The sequence below is a fragment of the Cetorhinus maximus genome, chromosome 15, assembly GCF_964194155.1.
Source record: "Cetorhinus maximus chromosome 15, sCetMax3.hap1.1, whole genome shotgun sequence".
Taxonomy (NCBI): Eukaryota; Metazoa; Chordata; class Chondrichthyes; order Lamniformes; family Cetorhinidae; genus Cetorhinus; species Cetorhinus maximus.
This window is the reverse complement of record NC_135893.1, coordinates 43,483,037-43,505,556: the sequence shown is the minus strand read 5'-3', so window position 1 is coordinate 43,505,556 and position 22,520 is coordinate 43,483,037. Positions and strand designations below refer to the sequence as shown.

Here is a 22,520-nt window from a genome sequence, read left to right as displayed (position 1 = left end):
ACATTGAGGATACCCTCCATCGTGTTGTGTGGCACTACCACCGTGACTAAATGAAATGAGTTTCGAATAGGTCTAGCAACTCATCCATGAGGTGCTGTGGGCCATCAGCAGCAATAGAATTACATATAACCGCAATCTGTAACCTCATGGCCAGGCATATCCCCAACTCTACCATTGCCACCCAGCCAGGGATCAACCTGGTTCAATGAAGAGTGCAGGAGGGCATTCCAGGAGCAGCACCAGGCATACCTAAAAATGAGGTGTCAACCTGGTGAAGCTACAACACTGGACTACTTGTGTGCCAAACAGCATAAGCAGCAATTGATAGACAGAGTTAAGCAATTCCACAACCAACAGATCAGATGTAAGCTCTGCAGTCCTGCCACATCCAGTCATGAATGGTGGTGGACAATTAAACAACTCACTGGAGGAGGAGGCTCCACAAATATTCCCATCCTCAATGATGGAGGAGCCCAGCACAGCAGTGCAAAAGTTAAGGGAAGCATTTGCAACAATCTTCACCCAGAAATGCCAAGTGGATGATCCATCTCGGTCTCCTCCGGAGGACCCCAGCAGCAGATGCCAGTCTTCAACAAATTCAATTCACTCCAGGTGATATCAAGAAATGGCTGAAGGCACTGGATACTGCAAAGGCTAGAGGCACTGACAATATTCCAGCAATATAGCACTGAAGACTTGTGCTCCAGAACCTGCCGCGCCCATAGCCAAGCAGTACAGCTACAGCAATGGCATCTAGCTAGCAATGTGGAAAATTGCCCAGGTATGTCCTGTACACAAAAAGCAGGACAAGTCCCAATTACCGCCCCATCATTCTGCTATCTATCATCAGTAAAGATATGGAGGGGTCATCAACAGTGCTATCAAGCAGCACTTGCTCAGCAATAACCTGCTCACTGACACTCAGTTTGGGTTTCACCAGGGCCACTCAATTCCTGACCTCACTACAGCTTTGGTTCAAATATGGACAAAACAGCCGAACTCCAGAGGTAAGGCAAGAGTGACTGCCCTTAACACCAAGGCAGCATTTGACAGAGTGTGGCATCGAGGAGTCCTAGCAAAACAAGTCAATGGGAGTCACTGCAGGAGTTCGTCAGGGTAGTGTCCTAGGCCCAACCAACTTCAGCTGCTTTATAAATGACCTTTTTTCATTATGAGGTCAGAAGTGGGGATGTTTGCTCATGATTGCACAAAGTTCAGCACCATTCGTGACTCCTCAGATACCGAAACAGCCCCTGTCAAAATGCAGCAAGACCTGGACAATATCCAGGCTTGGGCTGACAAGTGGCAAGTAACAATTGGAATCACAGAATCTTTACAGCATAGAAGGAGGCCATTTGGCCCATCATATCAACACCAGCTCTCCAAATGAGCATTCTGACCTGGCGCCATTGCCATGCTTTTCCCCCGTACTCTTACACATTGTTTCTATTCAAATAATCGTCTAATGCCCTCTTGAATGCCTCGATTGAACCTGCTTCCACCACATTTCCAGGCAGTGCATTCCAGACCCAAACCACTCATTGTGGCAGCAATAGAATTACATATAACCACAATCTGTAACCTCAAATCCTCATGGCAGGCTGGTACAGAAGGTAAAGTCGCACGGGATCAGAGGTGAGCTGGCAAGATGGATACAGAATTGGCTTGGTCATAGAAGACAGAGGGTAGCAGTGGAAGGGTGCTTTTCTGAATGGAGAGCTGTGACTAGTGGAGTTCCGCAGGGATCAGTGCTGGGACCTTTGCTGTTTGTAGTATACATAAATGATTTGTAGGAAAATGTAACTGGGTTAATTAGTAAGTTTGCAGACGACAGTAAGGTTGGAGGAGTTGCAGATAGTGAAGAGGATTGTCAAAGGATACAACGGGATATAGATCGGTTGGAGACTTGGGCAGAGAAATGGCAGATGGAGTTTAATCCGGACAAATGCGAGGTAATGCATTTTGGAAGGTCTAATACAGGTAGGAATTATACAGTAAATGGCAGAACCCTTAAGTGCATTGACGAGCAGAGGGATCTGGGTATACAGGTCCACAGGTCACTGAAAGTGGCAACGCAGGTGGATAAGGTAGTCAAGAAGGCAAATGGCATGCTTGCCTTCATCGGCAGGGGTATTGAGTATAAAAGCTGGGAAGTCATGCTGCAGCTGTATAGAACCTTGGTTAGGCCACACTTGGAATTTTGCGTGCAATTCTGGTCGCCAAATTACCAGAAGGATATGGAGGCGTTGGAGAGTGTGCAGAGGAGGTTTGCCAGGATGCTTCCTGATCTGGAGGTTATTAGCTATGAAGAGAGGTTGGAGAAACTCAGATTGTTCTCACTAGAGCGATGGGGATCGAGGGGCGACTTGATAGAAGTTTACAAAATTATGAGTGGCATGGACAGAGTAGATAGTCAGAAGCTTTTTCCCAGGGTGGAAGAGTCAATTACTAGGGGACATAGATTAAAGGTGAGAGGAGAAAACTATAGAGGAGATGTGCGGGGCAAGTTTTTTACGCAGAGGGTAGTGAGTGTCTGGAATTCGCTGCCAGAGGAGGTGGTGGAAGCAGGTACGATAGTGGTGTTTAAGAGGCAGCTTGACAAATACATGAATAGGATGGGAAGAGAGGGATAGGGACCCCGGAAGTGCAAAATGTTTTAGTTTGACAGGCAATATGATCGGCGCAGGCTTGGAGGGCCAAAGGGCTTGTTCCTGTGCTGTACTTTTCTTTGTTCTTTGTTCTTCGTGTGAAAAAGCTTTTTCTCACGTCACATTTGCTTCTTTTGCAAATCACTTTAAATCTGTGCCCTCTCATTCTTGATCCTTTTACAAGCGGGGAACTTTTCACCCTATCTACTCTGCCCAGGCCCCTCATGATTTTGAACTTCTCTATCCAATTTCCTCTTAGCCTTCTCTCCAAGGAGAACAGTCCCAACCTCTCCAATCTATCTTCGTAACTGAAGTTTCTCATCCCTGGAATCATTCTTGTAAACCTTTTCTGCGCTCTCTCCAATGTGTTCACATCCTTCCTATTATGTGGCTCCCAGAACTGTATACAATACTCCAGCTGAGGTCTAATGAGTGTCTTATATAAATTCAGCATAACCTTCTCGCTCTTATACTCTATGCCCTTACTAGTAAAGCCCAGGATACTATATGCTTTATTAACTGCTCTCTCCACCTGCCCTGCCACCTTCAATGATCTATGCACATATACACCCACGTCTTTCTGCTCCTGCGCCCACTTCAAAATTTCACCCCTTGTTTTATATTGTCTGTCCGCGTTCTTCCTACCAAAATGCATCACTTCACACTTCTCTGCATTGAACTTTATCTGCCACCCATCTGCCCACTCCACCAACTTGTCTATGTCCTTTTGAAGTTCTACACTGTCCTCTTCACAGTTTACAACACTCCTAAGTTTCATATCATCCGCAAACTTTGAAATAGTCCCCTGCACACCAAGATCTAGATCATTAATATATATCAGGAAAAGCAAGGGTCCCAATGCTGATCTCTGGGGAACTCCACTACAAACCTTCCTCTAGCCCAAAAAATATCCATTGACCATTACTCTCTGCTTCCCATTTTTCAGCCAATGTTCTATCCATGTTGCTGATGCTCCTTTTAGTCCATAAGCAATAACTTTTCTCACAAGTCTGTTGTGTGGCACTGTATCAAATGCCTTTTGAAAGTCCATGTGCACCACATCAACAGCATTACCCTCAGTGACCTTTTCTGTTACACCTTCAAAAAACTCCAGCAAGTTAGTTAAACATAATTCCCTCTTTAGAAATCCATACTGGCTCTTCTTTATTAACCCATATTTATGCATGTGATTACTAATTGTATCCTGAGTAATTGTTTCTAGAATCTTGCCCACCATTGAAGTTAAACTGACTGGTCTGTAATCGCTGGGCTTATCCTTACAAACGTTTTTGAACAAGGGCGTAATGTTTGCAATTCTCCAGTCCTCTGGCAGTTCCTCTGAGTCTAGGGAAGACTGAAAGATTATGGCCAGTGTCCCTGCAATTTCTACTCTCACTTACTTCAAAATCTTTTGATGCATCTCATCCAGTCCCAGTGCCTTGACAACTTTAAGTACCAACAGTCTATTCAACACTTCTTCCCTATCAATTTTGAACCCTTTTAGTGAGAGAATTTCTTCGTCTGTCACCACGGCCTGTGTAGCATCTACCTCCTTGGTAAAGTCCATGTGTAAACTCCCTTTTAGGTCCCTAATCGGCCCTACTTCTCCGTTTACCACCCCTTTACTATTTATATACCTATAGAACACTTTGGGATTCCCCTTAACGTTGGCTTCCAGTCTTATCTCATAATCTCTCTTTGCTTCTCTGATATGCTTTTTCATCTCCCCTCTGAACCGTCTGTATTTCTCTTGGTTCTTAATTGTATTCTCTACCTGACACCTGTCATAAATGCATTTTTTCTTCTTTCTCTAAATTTCTATCTCCTTTTTCATCCAGAGTGCTCTGGCTTTGTTTGGCCTACCTTTCTCTTTCGATGGAATGTACCTTGACTGTGCCCAAACCAATTCATTTTTGAAGGTAGCCCATTGTTCAGCTACAGTTTTTCCCACCAATCTCTCATTCCAGTCTATCTGCCCCAGCTCCGTTCCTGCCCCATTGAAGTCAGCTCTCGTCTAGTTAATTATTCTTACTTTGGATTGCCTATCGTTCTTTTCTATCGTCATCCTAAAACATATAATACAATGATCACTGTCTCCTAAATCTTCATACCACACAAGTGCCAGGCAATGACCACCTCCAACAACAGAAAAATCTAACCATCACCCCTTGACATTCGATGGCATTACCATTGCTGAATCACCCACTATCAATATCCTGGGGTCACCATTGACCAGAAACTAAACTGGACCAGCCATATAAATACTGTTGCTACAAGAGCAGGTCAGAGGCTAGGAACCCTGCAGCGAGTAACTCTGTTCCTGACTCCTGAAATTCTGTCCACCATTTATGAGGCACAAGTCAGGAGTGTGATGGAATACTCTCCACTTGCCTGGATCAGAGCAGCTCCAACAACACCGTCCAGGACAAAGCAGCCCGCTTCGTTGGCACCACATCCACAAACATTCATTCCCTCCACCACCAACACACAGTAGCAGCAGTGTGTACTATCTTCAAGGTGCACTGCAGGAATTCACCAAGGCTCCTTAGACAGTACCTTCCAAACCCACGACTGCTACCATCTAGAAGGACAAGGGCAGCAGCCACATGGGAACAGCACCACCTGGAATTCCCCTTGAAGCCACTCACCATCCTGACTTGGAAATATATCGGCCATTCCTTCACTGTCGCTGGGTCAAAATCCTGGAATTCCCTCCCTAACAGCACTGTGGATGTACCTACACCACATAGGCTGCAGTGGCTCCACCATCACCTTCTCAAGGGCAATTTGGGATGGGCAATAAATGCTGGCCAGCAAAGCCATGAATGAATAATAAAAAAATCATAGCTGTTGTTTCAAGAATTCATAATAGTAAAATATACCTGTCATCACAGTTCTATCAATGTCATTGATTGTCTGAATTAAAATCTTTGAGAGGATCATCTCCATATCCATTCAAAGAGGTAAAGTAACTGCCCTCGATATCAATGCAACATTTCTTTGTGCCGCCAAGGAGCCCAAGTAACCTAAAGTCAGTGGGATTGAGGGGAAAATCATTCCACTGCAGCCAATTTAATTCACTCCACCCGATATCAAGAAATGTTTGAATACACTGGATGCCGTGAAGGCAATTAGCCCCAGCCACATTGTTGAGGACTGGTGCTCTGGAACTTATTGCATCGCGACCAAGCTGTTCTAGCTACAATACTGGCATCTAGTTGGCACTGTGGAAAATTGCCCAGGTCTGTCCTGTACACTAGAAGCCAGCCAAATCCAACCCAGACAATTACCACCTAATAAATCTACTCTCATTCATCAGCAAGTGATGGAAGGTGTCGACAACTGTGCTATCCTACTCTCTGACGCTCAGTTTGGTTTCCACTAGGGCCGTTCAGCTCCTGACCTCATTACAGCTGAGCATGGACTAAAGAGGTGAGGTGAGAGTAACTGCCCTTGAAATCAAGGCAGCACTTGACCGAGTGCGGCATCAAGGAACCCGAGCAAAACTGGAGTCAATGGGAATCAGGGGGAAAACTCTCCGTTGATTGGAGTCATACCCAGCAGAAAGGAAGATGGTTATGGCTGTAGGAGGCCAATAATCTCAGTCCTGGGACATTGCTGCACGAGTTCTTCAGGCTAGTGTCCTCGGCCCAGCCATGCTTCATCAATGACCTTCCTTCCATCATATGGTCGGAAGCGGGGATGTTTGATGATGATTGAACCATTTGTAACTGCTAGATAATGATGCAGTCTGTGTCTGGATACATCAAGACCACAAAACATTCAGGCTTGAGCTGATAAATGGCAAGTAATAGTCATGCCACACAAGTGCCAGGCAATAACCATCTCCAGTAAGAGAGAATCTAACCATTGACCCTTGACATTCAACAGCATTTCGATCACTGAAACACCCACCATCAACATCCTGGAGGTTACCACTGACCAGAAACTGACCGGTCGAGGCATATAAATATTGCAAAAGCAGATCAGAGGCTGAGCATTCTAGAGTCATAGAATGTTGCAGCACAGGAGGCTGCCATTTGGCCCATTTTGTTTGTGATGGCTCTCTGCAAAAGCAACTCGCCTAGTCCCAAACCCCGCTTTTTCCTCATAGCCCTGCAAATCTTTATCCACAGATAATATCCTGGCAGGGAGATCTGTTACTGCTGTTGGAGGGGAGGGAGGTGTTAAATTAGCATGTCGGGGGGATGGGAAACTGAGGGGCAGCTCAAATTGGAAGGAGGTAAAGCTGGTAACAGGAAGTAGAAAAGTGACAAGTGAAATTAGAAGGCAAGCAAAATGAGGAGAGCATCAACTAAGCTTAGAATGTGGAATAATGTCAAAAAGACAAAGTTAAGGACACTTTCTCTGAATGCACACAGCGCTCACAACAAGGCAGATGATTTAAAGGCACAAATAGAGGAAAATGGCTATGATCTATTTGCCATTATGGAAACATGGCTACAGGCTGACCAAGACTGGGAACTGAATATTCAAGGATATTCAACATTTAGGGAGGACAGGAAAAAGGAAAAGGAGGTGGAGTTGCGCTGATAATAAGGAATGGGATCAGAACATTACTGAAGGAGGATCTCAGATTGGAAGGACAAAATGTGGAATCTGTTTGGGTGGAGTTAAGAAACAGCAAGGGACAGCAAATATTGGTAGGAGTTGTTTACTGGCCACCAAACTGTAGTGGTAGTGTGGGGCATGGTATTAATCAGCAGATCAGAGAAGCATGTAGCATGGGTAATGTAATGTACAGTAATCATGGGTGGCTTCAATCTGCATATAGACTGGGTAAATCTAATGAGCATTAATGCTGTGGAGGAAGAATTTCTGGAGCGTGTGTTAAGGATTTTTTTTAGAGCAGTATGTTAGAACCATAGAAATGTTACAGCAAAGAGGCCATTCAGCCCATCATGTCTGCACTGGCTATAAAAGAAAAAAATAATAAACTAGCCATCCATTCTAATCCCATCTTCCAGCACCTGGTCCATAGCTTTGCAGGTTACAGCACTCCAGGTGCAGATCCAGGTACCATTTAAATGAGTTGAGGGTTTCTGCCTCCACCACCAAACCAGGCAGCGAATTCCAAACACCCAACACCTTCTGAGTGAAGAAGTTTTTCCTCATGTCCCCTTTAATCCTTCTACCAATCACCTTAAATCAGTGTCTCCGGTAATTGACCTCTTTGCTAGGGGAAACAAGTGTTTCCTGTCTACGCTATCTAGACCCCTCATAATCTTGTACTCCTCAATCAAGTCACCCCTCAGCCTCCTCTGTTCCAAGGAAAACAACCCTAGTCTATCCAATCTTTCCTCATAGCTACAATTTTCAAGCACTGTCAACATTCTTGTAAATCTCCTCTGTACTCTCTCCAGAGCAATTATGTCCTTCCTGTAATGCGGTGACCAGAACTGTACACAAAATTCCAGCTGTGTCCTAACCAGCATTTTATACAGTTCCAGCATTACATCAGAATGATGAAGAGTCATACAGACTCGCAACGTTAACTATGTTCCTCTCCGCAGATGCTATCAAACCTGCTGAGTTTTTCCAGCTATTTTTGTTTTTGTTTCAGATTTCCAGCATCCAAAGTATTTTGTTTTTATCCATCATTACATCCCTGCTTTTGTATTCAATACCTCATACAATAAAGGAAAGCATTCCATATGCTTTCTTCACCACCTTATCCACCTGTCCTGCCGCCTTCAGGGACCTGTGGACATGCAGTCCAAGGTCTCTCACTTTTCTACCCCTCTCAATATCCTCCCATTTATTGAGTATTTCCTTGCTTTGTTTGCCCTCCCCAAACGCATTACCTCACACTTCTCTGGATTGAATTCCATCTGCCTCTTCTCTGCCCATTCAACCAAACCATTGATATCATTCTGGAGCTGGCAGCTATCCTCTTCATAATAAACTACACAGCCAATTTTTGTGTCAACTGCAAATTTCCAATTACGCCTCCCACATTTAAATCCAAATCATTAATATATACAACAAACAGCAAGGGGCCTAACACTGAGCCCTGTGGAACGCCACTGGAAACCACTTTCTATTCACAAAAAAATTAATCAATTGACAATTACCCTTTGTTTCCTGTCACTGAGCCAATTTTGGATCCAACTCGCCACACTCCCCGGTGTCCCATGGTCTTTTACTTTTATGACTAGTTCGCCATGTGGGACCTTGTCAAATGCCACACTAAAATCCATGTAGACAACATCCAGTGCACTACCCTCATCAATCCTCCTTGTTACTTCCTCAAAAAATTCTATTAAGTTAGTAAGACATGAGCTTCCCCTAACAAAACCACGCTGACTGTCCCTGATCAATCCGTGCCTTTCTAAGTGACAGTTTATCCTGTGTCTCAAAATTGATTCCAATAATTTTCCCACCACCGAAGTCAGACTGACCACCTATAATTATTTGGTCTATCCCTTGCACCCTTTTTAAATAATGTTACAATGCTGGCAGACCTCCAATCCTCTGGAAACACATCTGTTTCTAGTAGGATTGGAAAATGATCCTCAGAGCATCCACTATTTCCTGGGATAAAATCCATCTGGCCCTGGTGATTCAGCCAATTTGATTTGCTCCAAGTGATATCAAGAAATGGTTGAAGGCATTGGATACTGCAAAGGCTATGGGCCCTGACAATATTCCAGCATAGTACTTCAGACTTGTGCTCCAGAACATGCCACACGCCTAGTCAAGCTGTTCTGGTACAGCTACAACATTGGCATCTAGCCCGGCAATGTAGAAAATTGCCCAGGGATGTCCTGTACACAAAAAGCAGGACAAATCAAACCCAGACAATTACTGCCTAATTGTCTAATCTCAATCATCAGAAAAGTAATGGAAGGGGTCATCCACAGTGCTAGCAAGTGGAACTTGCTTAGCAATAACCTGCCAGGGCCACTCAGCTCCTGACCTCATTACAGCCTTGCTTCAAAAATGGACAAAATAGCTGAATTCCAGAGGTGAGGTGACAGTGACTGCCCTTGACATCGAGGCAGCATTTGACAGAGTGTGACATCAAGGAGCCCTAGCAAAACTGGAGCCAATGGGAATCAGGGGGAAAACTCTCCACTGGATGGTCATACCTAGCACAAAGGAAGATGGTTGTGGTCATTGAAGGTCAATCATCTCAGCTTCAGGACATCACTGCAGGAGTTCCTCAGGGTAATGTCCTAGGCCCAACCATCGTCAGTTGCTTTATCAATGACCTTCTTTCCATCATAAGGTCAGAAGTGGGGATGTTCACTGATGATTGCACAATGTTCAGCGCCATTCGCAACTCCTCAGATACTGAACTAATCCAGGTCCAAATGCAGCAAGACGCGGGTAACAAGATCATGGCTGATCTGTTTGTATTCCGAGTTCCACGTTCCCATCTATGCCCGATAACCTTTGATTCCCTTGCCTAACAAGAATTTATCTACCTCTGCCTTAAAAATATTCAGTGACCCCGTCTCCACTGCCTTCGCATGCAGAGAGTTCCAAAGTCGCACAACCCTCTGAGAGAAAAAATTCTCCTCATCTCTGTCCTAAAAGGCCGACCCCCTAATTTTAAAACAGGGCCCCCTAGTTCTGGACTCACCCACAAGAGGAAACATCCTTTCCACATCCATCTTGTCAAGATCGTTCAGGGTCTTGTAAACTTCAATCAAATCACCCCTCACTTTTTGAAGGTCCAGTAGAAACAAGCCCAGTCTGTCTAACCTTTCTTCATAAGACAGCCTACTCATTCCAGGTATCAATCTAGTAAACCTCCTCTGAACCACTTCCAACGCACTTACATCCTTCCTTAACTAAGGAGACCAAAACTGCACACAATATTCAAGATGTGGCTTCACCAATGCCTGCATTGCATCCTTATTCATTGCATGAAGCAGAGCATCCTTACTTTTCTAAAAACAAAAAACTACTGCGGATGCTGGAAATCCAAAACAAAAACAGAATTACCTGGAAAAAGTCAGCAGGTCTGGCAGCATCGGTGGAGAAGAAAAGACTCGACGTTTTGGGTCCACATGACCCTTCAATAGAACTGAAGTATAGTTAGGAGAGGGGTGAAATATAAGATGGTTTAAGGTGGGGGGGCGGGGGGAGAGAAGTTGAGGGTGGGGTGCTTGTAGGGACAAGCAAGCAGTGATAGGAGCAGATAATCAAAAGATGTCACAGACAAAAGGATCAAAGAGGTGTTGAAGGTGGTGATATTATCTAAGAAAAGTGCTAATTAAGAATGGATGGCAGGACACTCAAGGTACAGCTCTAGTGGGGGTGGGGTGGAAAGACTGACAAGGTATTAGTTGTAGATTTAAAAATAATGGAAATAGGTGGGAAAAGAAAAATCTATATAAATTATTGAAAAAAAAAACAAAAGGGAGGGGGAGGAAACGGGGTGGGGATGGGGGGAGGGGGAGTTTAAGATCTAAAGTTGTTGAATTCAATATTCAGCCCGGAAGGCTGTAAAGTGCCTAGTCGGAAGATGAGGTGCTGTTCCTCCAGTTTGCGTTGGGCTTCACTAGAACAATGCAGCAAGCCAAGGACAGACATGTGGGCAAGAGAGCAGGGTGGAGTGTTAAAATGGCAAGCGACAGGGAGGTTTGGGTCTTTCTTGCGGACAGACCGCAGGTGTTCTGCAAAGCGGTCGCCCAGTTTGTGTTTGGTCTCTCCAATGTAGAGGAGACCGCATTGGGAGCAACAAATGCAGTAGACTAAGTTAGGGGAAATGCAAGTGAAATGCTGCTTCACTTGAAAGGAGTGTTTGGGCCCTTGGACGGTGAGGAGAGAGGAAGTGAAGGGGCAGGTGTTGCATCTTCTGCGTGGGCATGGGGAGGTGCCATAGGTGGGGGTTGAGGAGTAGGGGGTGATGGAGGAGTGGACCAGGGTGTCCTGGAAGGAACGATCCCTACGGAATGCCGTCAGGGGGTGTGAAGGGAAGATGTGTTTGGTGGTGGCATCATGCTGGAGTTGGCGGAAATGGCGGAGGATGATCCTTTGAATGCGGAAGCTGGTGGGGTGATAAGTGAGGACAAGGGGGACCCTATCATGTTTCTGGGAGGGAGGAGAAGGCGTGAGGGTGGATGCGCAGGAGATGGGCCGGACACGGTTGAGGGCCCTGTCAACCACCGTGGGTGGAAAACCTCGGTTAAGGAAGAAGGAGGACATGTCAGAGGAGCTGTTTTTGAAGGTAGCGTCATCAGAACAGATGCGACGGAGGCGAAGGAACTGAGAGAATGGGATGGAGTCCTTACAGGAAGCGGGGTGTGAGGAGCTGTAGTCGAGGTGTTTACTTTTATGTTCAATTCCTCTTGTAATAAAAGATAGTGCTCCATTACCCTTCCTTATTTTGTGCTGTAACTGCATACTACCTTTTTGTGGCTCATGCACTAGAACACCTAGATCCTTCTGCACCTTGGAATTCTGCAGTCGTTCTCCATTTAAGGAATACTCTACTTTTTATTCTTCCTGCCAAAGTGAACAACTTCACATCTTCCCACATTAAACTCCATTTGCCATATTTTTGCCCCCTCATTCAACCTATGTATATCTGTCTGCAAACTCCTTATGTCCTCTTCACAACATACTTTCTTACCTATCTTTGTGTCATCCACAAATTTAGCTATCAAACCTTCATTCCCTTCATCTATGTCATTGATCTAGACTGTAAAAATTGAGGCCCCAGCACAGAACTCTGCAGGGCTCCGCTAGTCACATCCTGCCAATCAGAAAATGACTTATTTATGCATACCCTCTGTTTTCTGCAAGCCAGCCAATCCTCTATCCAGGCTAATATGTTACCCCCTACACCGTGATCTTTTATTTTCCGCAGTAACTTTTGACATGGCACCTTATCAAATACCTTCTGAAAACCCAAGAACACCACGTCTACAGGCTCCCCTTTATTCACAGCACATGTTACTCTTTCAAAAAGAACTCCAATAAATTGGTTAAACATGATTTCCCTTTCATAAACCATGCTGTCTCTTCCCAATTACCATGAGTTTTTTAAGTGCCCAGCTATAATCTCCTTACTGATCGATTCTAACACCTTCCCCATGAAAGATGTCAAACTAACTGGCCTATAGTTTCCTGTTTTCTGACTCCTTCCCTTCTTGAACACAGGGGTTATATTTGCTACTTTCAAGTCTGATGGATTCTTTCTAGAATCTAGGGAACATTGAAAAATTAACACCAACATATCTGCTACCTCATTAGCCACCTCTTTTAAGACCCGAGGATGAAGTCCATCAGGACCCAGAGACTTGTCAGCCCGCAGCTCCATCAGTTTGCTCAGCAACCACTTCCCTAGTGATTGTAATTTCACCAAGTTTCTTTCTCCCTTGCAACTCCTGGGGCTGAATTTAAATAAAGAATTGAAAATATTTTAAGACATGTCCCATCATGTGACAGTGTCACATGAGCTGGGACATGTCAAGGAACATTAATTTAAAAAAATTATTTAATTTATAAACACTTCATGAAACCTCATCCCGCCTGTGGATGAGGTTCCATGAAAAATGCGAAGGCCGACTGGGCTCTTCGCCTGCCCGCTAACCTTAAGGTTGGATGGGCAGCTCATTTAATTGCTTTAATTAGTTTTTAACAGGCCTTAATAGGCCTTTGACAGGTTGGCGGGCGCGCAGCTGATTCGGCTGCATGCCCGCCGAATTGGAAATCTAAATGATGCGTGGTGACATTGGGACATCCGCCCGATGTCACAGCGCGTCATTTTACTCGCCGACTGGAAAATTCTCCCCCTGATTTACAGCTATTACTGGAATGTTTTTTGTATCCTCTATAGTGAAGACAAAGTAAAATATTCCTTCATTTCATCCATCATTTCCTTATTATCTAATTTAACTCACTATTCTCACTCTCTAGAAGGCCGATACTCACTGTTAGTTCTGTAGAAGGGTCATTCGGACTCGAAACGTTAACTGTGCTCCTCTCCGCAGATGCTGCCAGACCTGCTGAGTTTTTCCAGGTATTTTTGTTTTTGTTTTGGATTTCCAGCATCCGCAGTTTTTTGCTTTTACTCACTTTACATACTCTTTTCCTTCTTAAATGCCTGTAGAAGCACTTACTATCTGTCTTTATGTTTCTAGCTAGCTTTCTCTTATTCTCTAATTTCTTTCTCCTGATTAACCTTTTAGTCATTCTTTGCCGTTATTTATATTCTGATCAGTCATCTGACCTGACGCTCATCTTTGCGCAGTTATATGCTTTTTCCTTAAGTTTGACGCTTTCCTTAACTTCTTTAATGATGATGGTGGCTCCTCCCTTTAGAATTTTTCTTTATAGTAGGAATATACTTATTGAGTATTCTGAAATATCCCCTTAAATGTCTGCCATTGCTTCTCTATTGATCTATCCCCTAGCCTAGTATCCCAGTTAACTTCAGCCAGTTCAGCTTTCATGCCCACATAGTTGCCCTTATTTAAGTTTAAAATACTAGTCTTTCAAACTGGATGTAAAATTCAATCATATTGTAGTCACTGCTACCTAGGGGTGCCTTCACTCTGAAGTCATTAATTAATGCTGTCATATTACGCAATACCAAATCTAATATAACCTGCTCTCTGGTCGGTTCCAGAACATGCTGCTCTAAGAAACTGTCTTGAAAACATTCTATGAACTCCTCATCCAGGCTACTACTGCCAACCTGATTTTTCCAGTTTATATGTAGATTAAAATCACCAATGGTTATTGCCGTTCCCTTATCACAAGCACCCAATATTTCTTCTTGTATACTTTGTCCTACATCGTGGTTGCTGTTAGGAGGCCTGTAGACCACTCCTGCTAGTGACTTCTTTCCCCTACTGTTCCTCATCTCCACCCAAAACAATTCTACATCCTAATCTCCTGAACCAAGGTAAGTCTAACTTTTGTACCAATGCCATCCTTGATCAACAGTGCTACCCCTCCACCTTTACCGAGCTTCCTATTCTTCTTGAATGTCATATACCCCTCAATATTCAGGATCCAATCCTTGCCATCCTGCAGCCAGGTCTCCATAGTGGCTATCAGCTCATATTTATTTACTTCAATGTGCAAATCAATTAGTTTACTTTGTTATGAATGTTATGCACATTCAGATACAGAGCCTTTAGATTTGTCTTTTGTTATCATTGTAAAATCTAGTTTTGATTGTTGGTGCATTCTTAGGTTTTTTTCTCTCTGTCCCTTCCTGCCATTCTCTGACCCTCATTTCCCATATTATTAACAGTACAGCCCCCACTTTCCCCAGTACCAGAGCAAGTGCCCCACAAACCAGAACCCTCTTCTCCCACACCAGTCTTTGAGCCACGTGTTCATCTCTCTAACTTTATGTACCCTCTGCCAATTTGCACACAGCTCAGGTAATAATCCAGAGATGATAACCTTTGAGGTTCTGCTTTTTAATTTAGTACCTAGCTCCTCATACTCTCTATGCAGAACCTCTTTCCTAGTTCTACCTTCATGGATTACAACAACTGGGTCTTCCCTCTCTCACTGCAAGTTTCTCTCTAGCCCTGAGCTGATGTCCCGAGTCCTGGCACCAGGCAGGCAACACAACCGTCTGGAATCTCGCTCTTTGCTACAGAGAAGAGTGTCAATCCCCCTCACTACACTGCTACCATTATATTCCTTTTTGCTCCCCCTACATAATAGTTTATTGTACCACTATGCCATGGTCATATGCTGATCCACCCTGCAGCCCCCACTCTTAACCAAACATGCTGAGAGAACGCAGCCTCCTCCTCTAGGCTTTCTACAATATTAAGTTTTTTGTGACTGTCATAAGCTTTCTTTTTCTGCTTTATCTTACCCTGTATGCTTCTGGATAAACAGGGGGCTTTAGATTTGGCAGCACCGCCTTATTTCTTTAAATGCCTCTCACTGGTGTGTCACTGATTTTCCTTCAATTAGCTGTATCCAGTACACTTCCACCAGCTCATAAAATTCAGCTTCATAAAATTTGTCTTTCCCCAATTTTACCCCTGTTCTATTTTTATCCTTTTGCATAATTATGCTAAAGTTAACTGTTTTATGGTCACTTTTTCCAAAATGGTCCCCACTGCTACTTCATCCACTTGCCCAGCTTCATTTCCTAAGACTAAATCTAGAATTGTGCCCTCTTTCATTGGGCTTGTTACATGCTGGCTGAAAAAGTTCTCTTGAGTGCAGTTCAAGAATTTTGTGCCCTTTGTGCTGTTCACACTATTCGTACCCCAATTGACATTAGGGTAGTTGAAGTCTCCAACTATTATTGCTTATTGTTATTGCACTCAGAAATTTGCCGACATATTTGCTCTTCTAACTCCCTTCCAGTATTTGGGGGTCTATAGTACTCTCCTAGGAATGTGGCTGCCCCTTTTTATTTCTGAGCTCAACCCATGTGGCCTCATTTGATGCCTCATTTAATATATCATTCCTCCTCACAGCTGTAATTGGTTCTTTAACCAATAATGCTACACCCCCACCTTTTTTAACCCCTCTCTATCCTGCCTGAAAACTCTATATCCAGGAATGTGAAGCTGCTATTTTTGTCCCTCTTTAAGCCAAGTTTCTATTATAGCAATGATGTCATGTTACCATGTGTCTATCCATGTCCTCAACACATTGGCTTCATTTATATTTACATATATACATACCTTTTAACACTGCCAAATTACTGTGCTGTACACTTTTTAATGTTTGCTTCTTCTGTCTTTCAGAGCTGTTCACTAATTTTCTGTCTCCTGTTCCCTGCTCTGAATCTGTCCTATCTGAATCTGCCCTCAGGTTCCCAGACCCCTGCCAATCTAGTCTAAGTCCACCCCAATAGCACTAGCAAACCTCCCCATGAGGATATTTGTCCCAGTCCTGTTCATGCACAGATCATCCAGCTTGTACAGATCCCACCTTCCCCACAACTGATCCCAATGCCCCAGAAATCTGATGCCCTCCTTCCTACACCAGCTTTCCAGCCATGTGTTCAATCGCTCAATTTTCCTATTTCTATACTAACTAGCACATGGGAGTAAGAGTAATCCTGAGATTACTGCTTGAGGAACCAACTACAGACAGGCTATTTTAGATCTAGTATTAGGTAACAAAAAAGGATAATTAAAAATCTTGTTGTAAAAGAACATTTAGGGATGAGTGACCATAATATGATAGAATTTTACATTATTTTTGAAAGTGAGATAGTTCAATCTGAAGCCAAGGTGTTAAATTTGAACAAAGGAAATTATGAAATTTTGAACAGCAAATTGGCTGAGGCGGATTGGGAAAATACATTAAAAGGTATGACAGTATACAGGCAATGGATAGTCCTTAAACAGTTATTACCTAGTTTACAGGATCTATACATTCCTTCCAGTCACAAAAACCCAAGAAAAGTCAGTCAACCGTGATGAACAAAGGAAATTAAAGACTGTACAAGATTAAAAGAAAAGGCCTACAAAGTTGCCAGAAATAGTAGTAAACCTGAGGATCGGGGGGATTTTAGAGTACAACAAAGGAGGACCAAGAAACTGATAAAGGGAGAATAGAATGCAAATTTAAACAAGCAAAAAACATAAAAATTGATTTTTAAAAATTCATTCACAGGATGTGGGCTTCGCTGGCTAGTCCGGCATTTATTGCCCATCATTGCTTGCCCTTGAGAAGGTGGTGGGGAGCTGCCTTCTTGAACCGCTGCAGTCCATGTACTGTAGGTACACCCGCAATGCTGTTAGGGAGGGAGTTCCAGGAATTTGGCCCAGCGACAGTGAAGGAACAGCGAAATATTTCCAAGTCAGGATGGTGAGCGACTTGGAGGGGAAATTCCAGGTGGTGGTGTTCCCATCTATCTGCAGCCCTTGGCCTTTTAGATGGTAGTGGTTGTGGATTTGGAAGGTGCTGTCTAAGGAGCTTTGGTGAATTCTTGCAATGCATCTTGTAGATGGTACACACTGCTGCTACTGCGCGTTGGTGGTGGAGGGAGTGAATGTTTGTAGATGTGGTGCCAATCAAGCAGGCTGCTTTGTCCTGGACAGTGTCAAGCTTCTGGTGTGATGAGCTGCACTCATCTGTGTAAGTGGAGAGTATTCCAGCACACTCCTGACTTGTGCCTCGTAGATGGTGGACAGGCTTTGGGGAGTCAGGAGGTGAATTACTCGTCTCAGGATTCCTAGCCTCTGACCTGCTCTTGTAGCCACAGTATTTTTAAGATTAGTCCAGTTCAGTTTCTGGTCAATGGTAACCACCGGGATGTTGATAGTGGGGGATTCAGCAATGGTAATGCCATCGAATGTCAAGGGGTGATGGTTAGATTTTTCTGTTGTTGGAGGTGGTCATTGCCTGGCACTTGTGTGGTGCGAATGTTACTTGCCATTGGTCAGCCCAAGCCTGAATATTTTCCAGGTCTTGCTGCATTTAGACATGGACTGCTTCAGTATCTGAGGATTCGCGAATGGTGCTGAACATTGTGCAAACGTCAGCGAACATCCCCACTTCTGACTTTATGATGGAAGGGAGGTCATTGATGAAGCAGCTGAAGATGGTTGGGCCAAGGACACTACCCTGAGGAACTCCTGCAGTGAAGTCCTGGAGCTGAGTTGACTGACCTCCAACAACCACAGCCATCTTCCTTTGTGCTCAGTATTATTCCAACCAGCGGAGAGTTTTCACAGAATCACAGTGCAGAAGAGGCTCTTCAGCCCATCGGGTCTGCACCGATACGTGAGAAACACCTGACCTACCTACCTAATCCCATTTACCAGCACTTGGCCCATAGCCTTGAATGTTATGACGTGCCAAATGCTCATCCAGGTACTTTTTAAAAGATGTGAGGCAACCTGCCTCCACCACCCTCCCAGGCAGCACATTCCAGACCCTCTGGGTAAAAAAGTTTTTCCTCACATCTCCCCTAAACCTCCTGCCCCTCACCTTGAACTTATGCCCCCTTGTGACTGGCCCTTCAACTAAGGGGAAAAGCTGCTCCCTATCCACCCTGTCCATGCCTCTCATAATCTTATTCACCTCGATCTGATCACCCCTCAGTCTTCTCTGTTCCAACGAAAACAACCCAAGTCAATCCAACCTCTCTTCATAACTTAAATGTTTCATCCCAGGCAACATCCTGGTGAATCTCCTCTGCACCCCCTCCAGTGCAATCACATCCTTCCTATAATGTGGCGACCAGAACTGCACACACTACTCCAGCTGTGGCCTCACAGTTCTATACAACTTCAACATGACCTCCCTACTTTTGTAATCTATGCCTCGACTGATAAAGGCAAGTGTCCCATATGCCTTTTTCACCACCCCACTAACATGCCCCTCTGCCTTCAGAGATCTAAGGACACACACCCCAAGGTCCCTTTGTTCCTCAGAACTTCCTAGTGTCATGCTGTTCATTGAATACTTCCTTGTCAAATTACTCCTTCCAAAATGTATCACCTCACACTTTTCAGGGTTAAATTCCATCTGCCACTTATCTGCCCATTTGACCATCCCGTCTATATCTTTCCCCTTGATTGTTATTGACTCCAGTTTTGCTGGGGCTCCTTGATGCCACACTCGGTCAAATGCGCCCTTGATGTCAAGGGCAGTCACTGTCACCTCACCTCGGGAGTTCAGCTCTTTTGTCCATGTTTCAACCAAGGCTGTAATGATGTTAGGAGCTGAATGGCCTTGGCGGCACCCAAACTGGGTGCCAGTGAGCAGGTTATTGCTAAGCAAGTGCCGCTTGATAGCACTGTTGATGACTGTAAACGCTTCTATAGGTATGTAAAAAGGAAACATCTGGCCAAGACAAATGTGGGTCCATTGCAGGCAGAGTCAGGAGAATTTAAAAAGGGGAATAGAGAAATGGCAGAGAAGCTAAATGATTACTTTGTGTCGGTCTTCACTAAGGAAGATACAAGAAATCTCCGGAATTAGAGATTCAAGGGACTAGGAAGAATGAGGAATTGAAGGAAATTAGTATTAGTAAGAAGGCTGTGTTGGAGAAATTAATGGGACTGAAAGTTGATGAGTCCCCAGGACCTGATATTCTACATCTCAAAGCATTGAAAGAGGTAATTATGAGATAGTGGATGCATTGGTAATCATCTTCCAAAATTCTATAGATTCTGGAATGGTTCCTGAAGATTGGAAGATAGCAAATGTCACCCTACTATTTAAGAAGAGAGGGAGAGACAAAATGGGCAACGACAGACCTGTTAAACTTTACATCAGTCGTAGGGAAAAAGCTAGAAACTATTCTAAAGGATGTGATAAATGGACACTTGGGTAATAATGACCTGATTAGGCAAAGTCAACATGGATTTATGAAAGGGAAGTCATGTTTGACAAACCTGTTGGACTTTTTTGAGGATGTTACTGACAGAATCAATAAAGGTGGATGTAGTGTACTTGGATTTTCAGAAGGCTTTTGATAAATTCCCTCACAGGAGTTTGGTTCCCCAAATTAAAGCTCATGGGATAAGAGTTAATATACTGGCATGGATTAAGGATTTGCGAACAGGCAGAAAACAGAGAGTAGGAATAAATGGGTTATTCTCGCATTGGCAGGCTTCTGACTCGTGGGGTACCACAGGGATCAGTACTCGGGCTCCAGCTTTTCACAATATATATCAATGATTTGGTCTTGGGGACCAAATGTAATATTTTCAGTTTGTGGGTGACACAAAGCTAGGTGGGAATGTGTGTTGTGAGGAAGACGCAAAGCGGCTTCAAGAGGAATTGGACAGATTTAGTGAGTGGGTAAGAACATGGCAGATGGAATATAATGTGGAAAAATGTGAAGTTATCCACTTTGGCAGGAGGAATAGATGTGCAGATTATTTTTAAAATAGTAAGAGATTAGAAAGTGTCGATGTACAAAAGGACCTGGGTGTCCTCATCAATAAGTCACTGAAAGCTAACATGCAGGTGCAGCGAGCAATTAGGAAGGCTAATGGAATGTTGGCCTTTATTGCAAGAGGATTTCAGTACAAGAGTAGCAAAGTCTTGCTTTAGTTGCATAGAACCAAATTCTTGCTTACTAACTAAGTCTGTATAAATCCTCTTGAAGCCGCTTTGCATCTTCCTCACAATGCAATCCCCACCTAGCTTTGTGTCATCCTAATTAATTAAATCCTGAATAGCAAGGATATGTCCTTTTCACAGTCCCAATTTCTCTGTCCTTCCAGTTTAAACTTACTGATGCTTTAAAAGATATTTACATACAAATCTACCCAGAAAAGCATTCTATTTTTACCTCACACACTAAGGCAATAACTTACCAGCAGAGAAAAGGTCAAGTCAGAGGAATGAGAAAAGGGCATTTAAATTCTCAAGCCTGTTTCTTTCACAATCTAACCTCTAGATTAAGGTGCATTTTTATAAGTCCATTCTCTCCATATCTCAATTTACAATGATGTCACATAAGTATTTACCTCGCCTACGGTTACTGGACCACAGTCCCATCTTAAACTAAAGATGCTAAGCGCATGGGATTGGGGGTGGTGTATTGAGATGGATAGAAAACTGGTTGGCAGACAGGAAACAAAAGAGTAGGAATAAACAGGTCTTTTTCTGAATGGCAGGCAGTGACTAGTGGGGTACCGCAGGGATCGGTGCTGGGACCCCAGCTATTCACAATATATATAAATGATTTAGATGAGGGAACTAAATGTAATATCTCCAAATTTGCAGATGACACAAAACTGGTTGGGAGGGTGAGCTGTGAGGAGGATGCAGAGATGCTTCAGTGTGATTTGGACAAGCTGAGTGAGTGGGCAAATGCATGGCAGGTGCAGTATAATATGGATAAATGTGAGGTTATCCACTTTGGTAGCAAAAACAGGAAGGCAGATTATTATCTGAATGGCTATAAATTGAGAGAGGGGAATGTACAACAAGACCTGGGTGTCCTCATACACCAGTCACTGAAGGTAAGCATGCAGGTACAACAGGCGGTAAAGAAGGCAAATGGTATGCTGGCCTTCATAGCCAGAGGATTTGAGTACAGGAGCAGGGATGTCTTGCAGCAATTATACAGGGGCTTGGTGAGACCACACCTCGAACATCATGTGCAGTTTTGGTCTCCTTATCTGAGGAAGGATGTTCTTGCTATAGAGGGAGTGCAGCAAAGGTTTACCAGACGGATTCCTGGGATGGCGGGACTGACATATGAGGAGAGATTGAGTTGGTTAGTTTTATACTTGCTGGAGTTCAGAAGAATGAGGGGGGATCTCATAAAAACCTATAAAATTCTAACAGGACTAGACAGGGTAGATGCAGGAAGGATGTCCCCGATGGTGGAGGAGTCTAGAACCAGAGGTCACAGTCTGAGGATAAGGGGTAGACCATTTAGGATTGAGATGAGGAGAAATGTCTTCACCCAGAGAGTGGTGAGCCTGTGGAATTTGCTACCACAGAAAGTAGCTGAAGTCAAAACATTGTATGTTTTCAAGATGGAGTTAGATATAGCTCCTGGGGCGAAAGGGATCAAAGGATATGTGGAGAAAGCGGGAGCAGGCTATTGAGTTGGATGATCAGCCATGATCACAATGAATGGCGGAGCAGGCTCAAAGGGCCGAATTGCCTACTTCTGCTCCTATTTTCTATGTTTCTATGTTAAATAGATACAAGTTGACTCATACTTCCCTTCAGTTCCCTATCAAATACATCTATCATCTTCAAATAAAAAAGAAAGATTTGTGTTTGTATTGTACCCTTCAAAATGTCAGGATATCTCAAGTGCTCTACAACCTATTAACGGGTTTTAAAGTGTACACACTGTTCTAAGGTAGGAAACAGCCAATTTGCACACAGCAAGCTCCCAGGAACAGCAATGTGATGATGATGACCAGATAATTTTTTTTACTGATCCTGGTTAAGGGATAGATATTGGTCAGGACA

General features: G+C 43.8%; 1 protein-coding gene across 3 annotated transcripts in view; it reads right to left on the bottom strand.

Moving 5' to 3' along the window:
- LOC144690622 (ephrin type-B receptor 2) overlaps positions 1 to 22,520 on the bottom strand; it is a 1,056,594-nt gene that overhangs the window by 258,676 nt on the left and 775,398 nt on the right. The gene's annotated exons all lie outside the window — the stretch shown is intronic.